Source organism: Periplaneta americana, chromosome 4, assembly GCF_040183065.1.
Source record: "Periplaneta americana isolate PAMFEO1 chromosome 4, P.americana_PAMFEO1_priV1, whole genome shotgun sequence".
In the NCBI taxonomy this organism is placed as follows: Eukaryota; Metazoa; Arthropoda; class Insecta; order Blattodea; family Blattidae; genus Periplaneta; species Periplaneta americana.
Genome location: NC_091120.1, coordinates 117140409 through 117153092, shown reverse-complemented (window position 1 = coordinate 117153092; position 12684 = coordinate 117140409). Strand labels below are relative to the sequence as shown.

General features: G+C 38.3%; 1 protein-coding gene and 1 non-coding gene across 4 annotated transcripts in view; both read left to right on the top strand.

Moving 5' to 3' along the window:
• Positions 1–12684, top strand: part of Smg5 (Smg5 nonsense mediated mRNA decay factor) — a 535039-nt gene that overhangs the window by 474685 nt on the left and 47670 nt on the right. The gene's annotated exons all lie outside the window — the stretch shown is intronic.
• On the top strand, positions 288–360 carry TRNAT-CGU (transfer RNA threonine (anticodon CGU)). Its single transcript has one exon. It is a non-coding gene; the product is annotated as a tRNA-Thr (tRNA).

Genomic DNA, 12684 nt, shown 5'->3' with positions numbered 1-12684 from the left:
ACATTCTATTTACTTTGTTCATTACTCATTCGATCTGTTTACCGAATGAAGTAACGCAATTATTATTTTCGTTCTATTTATGTAATTTAAATATATTTTAATTATTAAAATGTAAACGCTTGTTTCGTTCTATTAACATTTATCAGCACCCTATTAGTTTAGGTCAGGAGTATTACAACACAACTATTACATCGCGTTTCTACTGGGTTACGCCACTGCACAAGGCGAGTCAGGCCACAAAGGGAAACATTGAAGGAGGAGGGTTCGGTCCGGTGCTGTGGATTGAATTCGGCGTAGCTCAGTGGCCAGAGCGCTTGGTACGTAGAACCAAGAACCCGGGTTCGATCCCCGGCGCCGGAGCGAATTTTTCTCCTCAAATATTAATTGTCAATATTACAGATATTATTCTGTAGGATAAATTAATAAATCTATAATATCAACTTTTGTGCTTCACTTGTTTCTATATGAAACTGTTAGCATTTCTATTACTCTGCTGAATTTACTTAATGTGTAAGTAAAAATTGTGTTTCATAGCTTGTGTTCAAGCTGGAGATTATCGTGTATCATGTGACGAAGGGCAACAATATGACATTCTGCAACGTGTGTGGCTTAACCCTCTGATGCATGACCCTTTCCCCCCCCCCCTTTTAATGCATGACATGGGCCTACGAGGCCGCACTTATTTGCATTGTGAAATACCGTGTTAATTTGAATTAATATATTTATTTATTTAAATTATAGAAAATAGTAACTATTATTGCATATAAATTTTACATTGTAATACAATTTATTCTCTTAATTATAAATAACTTATATACTATTCAGTTTTCAATTTGTAGTCCTGGAGAATTAAATATAAACATTTACATATTAAATTCTCTTTTCATTTTACTTCTAACCTGTTTTCAAGATTTCACTGTTTACATTAACAGCATACTACGATGTTCATCCAGAAAGTATGTTCCAATGGCCGATACAGAAAAAAATCTGTAAGTAAGAAATATTTATTGCACTATTTACAGACTCAATGACTACTTCTCAACATAGTCATCACCGTTATTGAAGCATTTATCATACTGGGTCACCAACGTTTGTATGCCTGTGTCATAGGAGTCTGCCGACAATGTCTAGAGCCATGAAGTCACTGCCGTCTGTACCTCAACGTCGTTGTGAAAACGTTTTCCTGCCAGAAAGCACTTCATAAGATGGAAGAGATGAAAGTCACTTGGCGCGAGGTCGGGGCTCTGGGGTGGATAGTAGAAGATCTCCCATCCAAAGTGAAGCAACAGTTTTCGTGTGGCGTTGACTGTATGGGCTCGTGCATTGTCGTGAAAAAGCGTAATGCCTCTTATCAGTATTCCACGTATCTTGTTCTGGATCGCCTCCTCAGATTTTGCAATGTCTGACAATACTGCTCAGCATTAACTGTCCCCCCTCGCGGTAAAAACTCGCATGTGAGGGCACCCATCGATCCCAGAAGACAGTGCACATGATTTTTTGACAGACATTGTCTGATTGAATTTAGTCCTCACAGGTGAACCACTATGCAGCCAATGCATGGATTGTTGTTTTGTTTTTGGTGTGGCATGTGACACCCATGTTTTATCCCCGGTGACAACATTGTCGAAAAACTCGTCACCTTTCTCTGTGTACCGCTGGAGCAATGTTAATGCTGCGGTCAGACGTTTCGTTTTGTATTCATCTGTCAGCTACTTTGGCACCCATCTTGCACATACACTTTCCGAAAACCAAGCCACTTCGAGACGATTTCGTGCAGCAGTGAGCGAGACATCTGGGGGAATTAATCAGAGAGTTCCGAAATTGTGAAGTGCCGGTTCTGCAAAACTGCTTGCCGTACACTTTCCATCAGTTCTGGTGTCACCAGGGACGGTCGGCCACTATGGTCTTCGTCGTGCACATTGGTTCGGCCTTCAGTGAATTGCCTACACCATCGTCTGACCATACTGTCGCTCATAATGTCGGGTCCATAGACGTTGCAGAACTGGCAGTGCATCTCTGCTAGAGATTGCTTCTGAGCATGCAGAAATCTGATAACTGCATGAATCTCGAAGTTGGCGGGAGACAATATCAGTGGTGCCATTTTCTCCTAGCACTGTGCAATAACTACTACCGTCACAAGACTGAAAGTGCACTGAATTATTTCCACATATCCCCTCTCTACTGCTACGCATGCGAATTCTCTCCAACTAGTCATGTCATCTCTGGACGTGATTGGAACTTACTTCCTGGATGAACCTCATACCATACTATACTCTCTGCGCATATTTCTTTTACAGTTAACACACATTTTTTTGCTTTTTCTGTCTTTGTTTACTGGACATTTGTAGTATCTTTTCCTCTTTCCACCTAGGTTCCGTTGCTGCGATGGCTCTGGAAATGCGATTCCACAGATAACCATAGCTTCTTTTATACTCTGTAGATATACATATGTTCAGGCTTCTGCCTTCCATATGTGACATAATTAGTTCTTTGGCCAGCTTTTTGAGAAATATTCTACCCATAGATGACGTCTTACCACAAATTTATGAATATCAGAAATAAATTTACACAGGTTGCATCCAGCAGGTTGTAAAATAACACACATGGCCACCTCTTTGTTTTACGTAGCGTAGTGTAATTTCTCGCCTTGTGATGAAGACAGTCCACACCCCCTTTAGTCTTGTAATAAATATTAATTTCTGGCTTATCACAGATTTATGGAAAATTACACTCTTGTTCTTCTTAGGAATATAACTTATAAGAGTTAGTTCACCATGAGAACAAAATTCTGATGAACAAACTGGTCTGGATTTATGAGCCTACATCACTGGTGGTATGTCCCTCTTGTCTTTCTTCATGGTGCCGACTAAAGTAAGTCTTTTTCTGAGGAGTTCTTGTGCCAGAGGAACTGATGTGAAGTAATTGTCGCAAGTAATATTTCTACTAGATACAGATTCATAACATTTTTATTCCATATTTTCCGAGCTTGTTTGGCATGTACTGTAAAAATGGGCAGCACCCTCTGAAAGGAAATAGCTGTTCATCTACGGCCATGCACTCACTGAGCACATACTTCTTGCAAATTCTCGATGAAAATGCTCCATACATAACGAAAGACAGGCAAACGCTCCGTTTGAAGTATTTTATCCCAAGTCCTCTTGTGATCAAAAAGCAATGCTTTACAAATTGTCTCATAAGGTAAACTGATATGCATGCTCTGTACTGGGGATTGCCATTAGAAGAGAAAAATATTTCTCGCATTGATACATCACAATTCTTCACTATACCAGCTAACACAAGTATTTCGATAAGTGCCTCCAACTTTTGCTGAGCTAATATTTACGTTTGTTAGGTTTTCCACTCATTTTACAGTGTAATTTGCTTCACTCCCGAAGACACACAGTTGATCAAACAGTGTCAGATTACGCTTCTGCATAAATATTATATAATTGTATGTAAATAGTCACTTACGGGATCTTAGAAGTTTCTCAGAAGTTAATAATTAATACGGGCCTCGAAGACCCATGCTATGTAATAACAGGGTGCTGGTAAAAAACTAACAATTTACAGATAAACCTCAGTCTGGAAAAATGTCACTTCAGATATTAAATCATAATTAAATTTGTCGGCTTGTCACAAGCAGGCAGCCGTTTAGCGTGCAGAATTAGAAACCTATAGTTGTTTGATTTCATGACCGGGCCTTTCAGATCCATGTTATGCATCAGAGGGTGGCTTAATGGGGGCTCTGAACTTCATTTGTGTTCCACAGGAGTGGAGACTTTTTATAGATGCCTGCAAAATTAGTTTTAAGGAAGTTCTGCTGCACAATGGGAATATAATGCCTTCCATTCCAGTTATCTATGCTAGTCCGGTGTGCCGCCGCACACTGGTGTGCCTTCACAAGGTGAAAGGTGTGACGCGAACTTTTACCTATTATTGTAAGAAATTAATAAAATTAATTAAAAATAAATTAAAATTGTTTTCATAAATATATTTTCGCATATAGGGCATTCGATATATCGTGAAACCTACCTGCTATGCTTCGACGTGAAAGCTAGCGAGCTCGCTTATCCCCACCATAAGGTTCTTACTATGAGTTACGGCGCACGAATGCATTTAGTTTCACAAGATAACGAATGACCTTCCATAGATGGAATTAAAAATGCTGGAAAATAATTCTCGATTTTAAGTAAGTTGGTATTTGTTTATTATTTATTATAAGGTAGACGAACTTACCGTAAAAAAAAACACACACACACAATAGCTGAAACGTTGTTAATGCCTGCCTGTAAAGAAATGGTCAAAATTATTCTGGGTTCAGAAGCTGATAGTGAAATTTCAAAAATCCCTCTCTTTGCTGACACAATCAACCTCCGAGTTAGTGACATCGAAGATATTATGAAAGAGAAAATAAGGAGCAGTCAGAAGTTCTCACTTCAGATCGACGAGTCCACCGATATTAGGAGTCATGCACAACTTCTTTCCTACATTCGCTATAGTGAAGGATGTAATTGCAAGTTATTTATTTATTTATTTTTATTTTAAAGAACTGCTCGACCGAGCAACCGGTGAAGAAATATTTCGTACAACTAATGAATATGTGGTCCGTAATGAAATAACATGGGATGATTGCATTAGTGTTTGTACAGACGAAGCCACTTCTATGACAGGCCGTGTGAAAGGATTCGTGGCTGAAGTACGTGAAGTAAATCCTAATATACGAAGCGACCATTGTCTCATTCATCGCAAAGCCATTGTTGATAAGTCTTTGCCATCTCCTCTGAAAAATTGTGATGGACGAAGTAGTAAAGGTCGTGAATTTCATCATATCGCGGCCCTTAAATACGAGGCTTCTTTCAGTTTTGTGTCAGGAAATGGGGTCAGAGCATACTACACTTCTGCTACGTACAGAAGTGCGATGGTTATCACGAGGTAAAGTGTTAGCGCGAATGTTTGAACTTAAAGAGGGGGTACTTTCATTTTTTACTATTGAGGAGCATGAGTAGCTACATAGATTTATTTGTAGATAAATGAGTAACTTATCTAAGTTGGTATATTTTTTCCGATATTTTCGTACATTTGAATGAGCTTAACACAAAAATGCAAGGTAGGAACGAAAATATTCTGAAAATAGTATAGATAAGATTCAAGGATTTGTTAATAAGCTGAATTTGTGGATATAGATTATTGAAAATGGATCGTTGAGGTGTTTCCAACTGTATGACCCCTTGCTAACGGTAATAAAGTGTTGATGGACTTAATTAAAGATCATTTAGTAATCTTGCAACAGAAGTTCAAGAATTATTTTCAAGAGAGTGTTCCAAGATTTTGACTGGGTTTGTGATCCATTCATTGTGGATTCAAAACATCTTCCGAATAATATACTGTACAAGAGGAACTAGCAGATTTAATAGGCAGACAGAACATTGAAATTAAAACTTCTCAAAGTGCCTTTGGAAACATTTTGGTTGTCAACAAAGAATTAATATCCGGCTATCTCCAAGATTGCAGTTAATATGTTATTGCCATTTTCAACTACATATATATGTGAACTGGGCTTCTCGACGTTAACTGAAATTAAAACATTAAAATGAAATCCATCGATGAAGAAATGAGACTTGCACTGTCAACGATTCCGCCACTGATCAGCCACCTGTGTGCAGCTAAGCAGGCCCAAATATCACATTGAAAGTATGAGTAGAGTTATTTACTTTAATATTAGTAATAGAAATGTGTATTTTCTACAGTGAATTAAAGTTCATAAATTGTTAATAAATGCAAGAGTCGATTTTTGTTTTGTAATAGTAATAATCATAATAATAAATTTGATTACATTACGTAATTTATATTAAGAGAGTCACATCATATGTTTTCGGGGGATTAACATTTTGGTGTCCCGTGTTGAGTCTAGGCCCGTCTAGGTGTGTCGTGAGTACATAAAGGTTGCGGAACACTGGAGTAGAGTACCTGAGAACAGAATGTCAACCCTTCGACGGTGGAGTGAGGGAAGGTACTAGTAATCACGCGTTGCCTGGATTTGCAGTACAGCTCATTGCTCATAGTCTAGGAATCATTAATCCTACCTTTGTCCTTTGACTAAAGGAGTAAGAAACTTAGAATGTTGTTCTCAACATATTCTTTCAGTTTTATACAAGAAGGTCTGACTTCAAATAAGAATTTGTCAGGACACAAGGTTCACTATATCCAGAATTGACTGTATTTTGCACTACACTTATTGCATAGTTTATTCATTTTGTCTATTTTAACACAATTCAAATGAGCATAGTCACCATGTGGATCATAATGGAATGCTAAGCTAACATATTATTACTGCATACTAAATCAGTGCACTCTCGCTGTTCGTTAATTCTGTGAGACCGTTCAGCACTGTTTCCACTTTCTCGAGCCTAATAAATTCAAACTCTGTTATCGACAAGTCGATTGGTAAATTCGAACTCTGTTATCGGCAAGTCGATCAAAGCGTTCGATGCTAGTTTCTCTAGGTCTAGGTGAAGCAGAAGAAATGGTTGCGTTGTTAGTTTATAAATGAATCTTCCGTTCTTCCTCACTCTTATTAAATCACCGAATTTTGTTTTGCCTTGAGTCAGAAGTGTGTCGTTATAACAGAGTCTTTTGTTTTGCCATTTTGAAGTACGTACTATATAAAAACAATAGATCTATCTACCTAACGTTAACGTATAGAACATTTTTCAGAGAATACTACCCGAAATTACCAATGTACAACTGATACTTATCCACTAAAATGAACGAAGCACAAATCGAATTCAGAGCCCCACACCACTACTACACCTCTAGGAGGCAGCGGAGCCTGGAGGCTGTCTGCCACGATTCTCGGTAAAGTAGGGCACAATCGCGCAGTATCATCTATTATATAAAACATTCAAAATGGGACACACAATTTATTATGTCCAACGTACACTACAGAATAAGGTGCAACTTCGATATCCTCCCACACCACAGACGGGAGAAAAAAGTAATTAAATAGTTGAAAAGAACCTCAGAATTATCACACACCACTCTAGAGACACGCTGTGGTCACTGACAATGAGAAAGTTACACAATTAATGGGTTACAGTTATGTATAGTGCACAACACTCCATACTGAATAATTAACAAAGTAACATATTTAGCATGACCTGTGGCTTATGGGTCATCCAAATCCCTACCTCCACCACACTGTGTGCGAGTCCTTATATGCTTGATCACAATGGCCTACAATTAACAATACGTATTTCAATCATAATGACCTCATGTAATACCATATAAAACTATGAAGTAATTACATAATTAAAATAGGACATTTGGTCCAGAGAACATCCGTGTTTGGAAGAACGATAAATCGTTTAACATATTACTGGATTGAAATTGTGTTTAAATAATTAAAATACGATCATTTAGTTAATTGTTATTATATGGAAATAATTAAAATAGGATCATTTGGTTCAGGAAACATCCGTTTTTGCTTCAAGGATAATTCGTTTAACATTTTTCTAAATTAGTCGTGAATGTATCCTTTAATAAATTACTCCAAATTAATGTCTATAGAATGGATTGTGTACGAAGATAATTTTTTATGTCGATCTCACAGTGCATCTTTTTTCTTTCTTAAGTTTATTTATGCACGCTTTAATATCTATGGTCATGTCGCGGTAGAATATGTGGGTATACCAATAGGCCGTTTTTACTTTTGTTGAGATGCTGTTTGTACTGTGTTGTAGATGGCTTATATATTTTGATTAATGTTTTTGGCATTGGTGATTGAGGCGGTGATGAATCATGGCATGCAAATTTCCAATCTGGCATTTGACTTTATGACTAAAGGAAACCATGAAAAACCCCAGTCAGATTGATCGGCCACGGGGTTTGAACCCGGTATCTCCCGAATGCGAATCTCAAACGCTACCGTCTGAGCCAACTCGTTTGGTTGCGCATCATTTTTTATGTACTGTATATAACAAAAAATGAAAACGAATGTGGTACATAAATATTATTTTAAGAAATACAGGAAACGAATATGGGTAAATTAGGAGCGCAGGAACGCCATTTCGTGACACTTCGTAAAATGACTCAGCTCCAGTGAACTCAATGGTAAAATAATATTTTTTACTTCATATGTCCTGTATTTTTGATCCAGGGAAAATACTCATCTTTACGACAATACTCGTAAAAATACTATTATGTTTTGTGCACAAAAAAAATTGAAGTATACAAAATTAGATTATTTTATGTGGATCAAATAAAGAAATAATAATGAAGTAATACAGTATTGCGACAGAATATCAAGGCTTATGTGCGTAAGAATCATTTTAATCCTACCTATGTCCTCAATTCACTCGGGAGTTAGCGTAATAGTATATATATATATATATATATATATATATATATATATATATATATATATATATATATATAGTATTACGTCCATCTAGAGAAACTACACTTTCAAATGATGAAAGAATATCCATATCGATTAGCCTAAGTAGCTTCTGAGATTGCTTCCTACAAAGACACAAACATTCTCTGTATATTAATATTGATAAATATTTGTATATTCCCATTATAGAATACAATTATATCTGTATAAAAATAGTGTTAAATGAATATCTTCCGCCTTAAATAGATGTAGTCGTTTGCATTCATTTTATTGTAGCCCGTTAGTTTGAGGCGGCACTGATAAAACGCATTGTTATTCTAAAACTCGAATACTTTGTTAAATAACAGTCCTATTAAAATTTTGCATAGAATAAAACTTATCGGAAATCGTTTTAAAGGAACTTTTGTTACGTAACATTAAAAAAATCAATAACAAGCGAGATATTTCGATTTATTTAATTAAGGCCTCTTTATAACCTTCCTTTTAAATGAATCATTTTGAATGCCATATAGCCTAAAATGTAAGTTGGAACTATCTTAATTTATATACCAATTTTCTTAGAAATCGGTTCAGCCATTATCGCGTGAAAAGGTAACAAACATCCTGACAGACAAACATGCAAACAAAAATAAAAAAAATGCGATTTTTGGTCTCAGGATGGTTAACGCCAATTACTGTAGATAGAATATATATATATATATATATATATATATATATATATATATATATATATACTTAGGCAAATATTTGGGGCTAAGTGGGATAAAGTTATAGGAGAATGGAGAAAGTTACCCAACGCAGGACTGCACGCATTGTAGGCTATTCTTCATCTGACATAATTATGAACAATATATCCAAAGCTTTGAGATGGGCAGGGCATGTAGCACGTATGGAGGGGGGTGGGATATAATGATAGAGACTGGATTAATCTTGTACAGGACAGGGACCGATGGCGGGCTTATGTGAGGGTGGCAATGAACCTCTGGGTTCCTTAAAAACTATAAGTATAGATAGAATATACTGTACAGTATACTATATTTTCGATGTACACACGTGTCTCGAACGTAGACTGTTTCCACCTTGTCGCCTCCCTCGACTATACCTCAACTGAAATCATCTACATTACATTTCAGTATCTGTTATTCATGTACTTTACAGTAGTAGGTCGGTATTGAGTAAATGCAAGTCAGAGAAGCTGAAAGCATACCCGAGCAGGAATCTGTATAGAGATAGACTGCACACAAAGACACAGCTGGTAAATCCTCTGGTGTCTGACCTCGCTCACAGGTCGGCTTAGGTCAGAGAGAAGCAAGATGATAAATAGGGTTAAAGTGCGGTGTGTGGGCAGGAGATTGGGGTGGGAGGGAAAATCGTTGGAGTTGGGTTTAGGGAATGGGATAGTTATTTCGCACGGGGACTAGAATCCCTTCCCCTCTTGTATCTAGCTCCATGGTTGGCTTGGCTGGAGCGGTTCACCGCGGAATTCTGGTTACTGCTGCTGTGTAGGATCTGCTATGTATGCATGAGCGTGGCGAGTGGGCGGGTGGAGAGGAGAATCAGTATAGAGTGGTCAGCTTGCCGTGTATGGCGAAACCTGGTCCCATGGTCAAAGCTCAACCAGAGTCTAGCCGCAACACGGTGGTAGCGGTGGCCATGGTGGCAAATATAACACATCCAAGCCAGCTTCGGGAAAAAAGGACCTAAACGCCAATTGGGTTATTATGTTACCTAATAATAGAAGTAAGACATCGTCTTAAAGTAGAGGCATTGATAATATGAATCGGCACATGTCTTGATCCTTATCCTTGCAAACAAAGATAGGAGTTTAATAATATTATGTTACCCATTAATAGAAGTAAGGCATCGTCTTAAAGTAGCGGCATTGATAATATGGATCTGCACATGTCTTCATCTTTAGGCGGCCGAGTAGCTCAGTTGGTAGAGCAGTTGGCTACGGACTGGAAGGTCCCGGGTTCGATCCCGGGTGGTGGCGGGGTTTTCTCGTCTCTAGACTTCCAGAACGGCCCCGAAGTCCACTCAGCCTCCTATCAAATTGAGTACCTGGTCTTTCCCGGGGATAAAAAGGCGATCGGAGCGTGGTGCCGACCACACCACCTCCTCCCAATGTCGTGTTCAAGAAAGCATGGGGCTCTACCTCCATGCGCCCCATATGCCTTCATGGCATGTAACGGGGCTACCTTTACCTTTCTACATGTCTTGATCTTTATCCTTGCAAACAAGATAGGAGTTTAATACCTATACCAGTATGTGTAATTTTTAGCTGGGACAATAATACACTAATGTTGTGGAAATTGCAACACCAAGAAGAATACATGTGACTGAAATGAAATTGATACCACAGATTAGGTACATGACAATACACACATGATTAGAATTACAGAACTGTACTTGATCTGTGACCGTGAGGTTTCAGTATGGTGTGAAGCCTCCGTGCGCTGCTATCAGAGCCTCTAAGCGTCGTGGCATGGAATCAGAGAGGGCCTGGATAATTTTCTGGGGAATCTCCCTCCACGCAATTTTTATGCGAGTCCACAAAGCGTCAAGAGTGAGTGCTGAAGGACCATGACGAACAAGTTGCCGACCAACCATATCCCAGACATGTTCGAGAGACGGCATGTCTGGGGATCGTGCAGGTCAGGGAAGCAGTGATACCCGTCGTTCTTCGAAGAAGGCTTGCACAATCCTCGCCATATGTGGCCGGGAATTGTCCTGCTGAAATATGGCATGTGGAGTTGCCTGAAGGAGGGGCAGCACCTCGGGCTCTAAAACCTCCCTAATGTGGCGGTTGCTGTTCAGATTGCCCTGAATAGGAGGAGATGAGATCGCATTTTGTATACAATGGCGCCCCAAACCATTAAGGTAGAAACACATTATTGCCACGGCACGGCACGAAATGTGATTTCCTGTGATGTCACGTTCTGCATTCAATGTGTGGTATTCGTTTTCTCCATTTATTTACGTTGCTTAGAATCACACTATCCCCACGCCACGGACGCCACGTCCTCTCCTGTGCAGTACTCGTGCCATCACGTTTAGATTTTCTGTCGCACCGGACATTGTCGGACGGTGGAGAGCACGTGCAGATTCATTATGGAGGAATATATCATTGAAAAAGTAAGGCAATATGAATTTATGTATAATTTTAAGTCATCCAATTACAGAGACTTAAACATGAGAAAAGAAGCTTGGGAGGAAATAGGAAAAGAGATGAATTTAAGCGGTGAGTACTGTATGTTAACTTATTTCCAAGAGCTATTCCATTTCAAATCGACCGAAATATAGAAAATTAACCTTAAAATTTCTAAATACAATGAACCTTTTTTTGTACGTAGAGAACAGTGATACAATGAGTATAAAAATGCGAGGTTTTTTACTGATCGATTTCATATGGAATAGCCCATAAGTCAACTTAACCTCATTATTACTACTATTTTATTATTATTATTATTATTATTATTATTATTATTATTATTATTATTATTATTATTATTTTAGGAGGTACATCAGTGTAGATGCGACCATACACATAAAAGTGCATATTAACAATGACTACAACAGCTGTACTGTAGACATTAATCTTAATTTTGCGATCTACCTCGACGAACAACATTTAATTGCCAAGGCACTGAGCCTAGAGAATTAAAATATTCCTTCAATGTTTCTCGCACTTGAAAAGACTCGCGTGTACTGTTTCTTCTCAAGTGGTCTAGGTTTCTTAGGGCACAGGTTGGTAGTGAAAGTGCTTGCACATCAGGCTCAAACATATTGTCTTTACATAGCATATTATGCAGGCAGCATGACGCAAGTACAATTCTATCGACCATGTTCGGTTGTACCTCCATATATCTTCGAAAAATTCTCCAACGAGCAGTCAAAATTCCGAATGCATTCTCGACCACATTTCTCGCTCGGGAAAGTCTGTAGTTGAAAATCGTTTTTGTTTCGTCTCATCTAAATGGTACCTGCCATATGGACGCAGAAGATATTTTTTTAGTGGAAATGCTTCATCCCCAACAATTATGTGTGGTTGTGGCTCCCCATTTTCAACTAATGGAGCATTTTGTGGCACATTTAAAGTATTAGATTCCAGTTTTTTCCCAAAGCGTGAATTAGCAAAAGCACACCCATCTCTGTTTCTGCCGTAAGAGCCTACATCAATTGTAATAAATTTATAATCCGCATCAACCAGAGCATTTTCGATGTCTTCTTCAAACTCTGAAGAACTACTGGAACTACTAACCCATTCACCTTCCATCTCTGCTACAGAA